The 1689-nt window shown below is 31.3% G+C and overlaps 1 protein-coding gene across 1 annotated transcript in view; it reads left to right on the top strand.

The window, feature by feature from the left end:
- LOC107585412 (acyl-CoA oxidase-like) overlaps positions 1 to 1689 on the top strand; it is a 52527-nt gene that overhangs the window by 49668 nt on the left and 1170 nt on the right. The window lies entirely within an intron of this gene.

A 1689-nucleotide genomic window follows, 5' to 3' on the forward strand; every position in this document is an offset into this window, starting at 1 on the left:
ATTTCAATTTCAATGTTATTTACATTTACATTATATTAAAATTTTGTTATTTAGCTGACACTTTTATCCAAAGCGACTAACAAGTGAGGACAATAGAAGCAATCAAAAAAAAAGTGCTATATTAGTATATTATTATGGTGTTATATTTCAATTTCACAAAGAAACGTACAGTATTTTGTCCATGCATAAATCAGCATATTAGAATGATTTCTGAAGGATCACGTGACTCTGAAGACTGGAGTAATGATAAATTCAGCTTTGCATCATAAAAGTAAATTACATTTTTACAATATATTCAAATAGAAACTGTAATAATAATTTTAGACTGTAATAATATTTCACAATGTTACTGTGTTTACTGTCTTTTTGATCAAATAAAATGCAGCCTTGGTGAGCAGAAGACACTTCTTTCAGAAGCATTAAAAAAACGTACCGACCTCAAACTTGTGAACGTTGTATATGCAAATGCCACTCAACAGCGTGCAAGAGACTCCCTTTTATCTGTCACAATATTCAGAGAAAATATTCCTTCTTGTGACCTAAAGATGTTGACTACTCTCTAATTTGAGTACAAAATGCTTATGATCAGTAAGCAATTAAGTAATTTTTTTTTGTAACTGAAGTCCAATCCACAGTCCAGCTCTGCTATTCCTGATCATTTAAAGTTTCATTAACATCCAGCAAATGATGCTGCTTGACTTGACACTAATTAGTGAGTGAGTGAGTGAGTGAGTGAGTGAGTGAGTGAGTGAGTGAGTGAGTGAGTGAGTGAGTGTCTTCTTGTAGACCTAAAGATGTTGACTACTCTCTAATTTGAGTACAAAATGCTTATTATCAGTAAGCAATTAAATAATTTTTTTTGTAACTGAAGTCCAATCCATAGTCCAGCTCTGCTATTCCTGATCATTTAAAGTTTCATTAACATCCAGCAAATGATGCTGCTTGACTTGACACTAATTAGTGTGTATGTGTGTGTGTGTGTGTGTGTGTGTGTGTGGGGGGGGGGGGGGGGAAAACAATTATTTGAAATTGTAAAAACTCGTAATAATATTACTGATTTTACAGTATTTTAGATCAAATAAATGCAGCCTTGGTGAGCAGAAGAGACTAGCGAGGATACATTAAATTGATCAAAAGCGAATTTTTTTTATTTTTTTTTTATTTCTATTTTAAATCAATTTTTTTCTTTTGAATTGTATTCATCAAAGAATTCAGAAAAAAATGTTATCATGGTTTATCCACAAAATGATTATCCAACATTGATAATAATAAGAAATGTTTCATAACATCAGCATATTAGAATGATTTCTGAAGGATCGTGTGACACGGAAGACTGGAGTAATGATGCTGAAAATACAGGTTTACATCACAGAAATAAATTACATTTTAAAATATACAGGTGCATCTCAATAAATTAGAATGTCATGGAAAAGTTCATTTATTGCAGTAATTCAACTCAAATTGTGAAACTCGTGTATTAAATAAATTCAATGTACACAGACTGAAGTAGTTTAAGTCTTTGGTTCTTTTAATTGTGATGATTTTGGCTCACATTTTACAAAAACCCACCAATTCACTATCTCAGCAAATTAGAATACTTCATAAGACCAATAAAAAAAATTTTTTAGTGAATTGTTGGCCTTCTGGAAAGTATGTTCATTTACTGTACATGTACTCAATACTTGGTAG

Source organism: Sinocyclocheilus grahami, unplaced genomic scaffold (genome assembly GCF_001515645.1).
Source record: "Sinocyclocheilus grahami isolate Dianchi unplaced genomic scaffold, SAMN03320097.WGS_v1.1 scaffold70.1, whole genome shotgun sequence".
Lineage (NCBI taxonomy): Eukaryota > Metazoa > Chordata > Actinopteri > Cypriniformes > Cyprinidae > Sinocyclocheilus > Sinocyclocheilus grahami.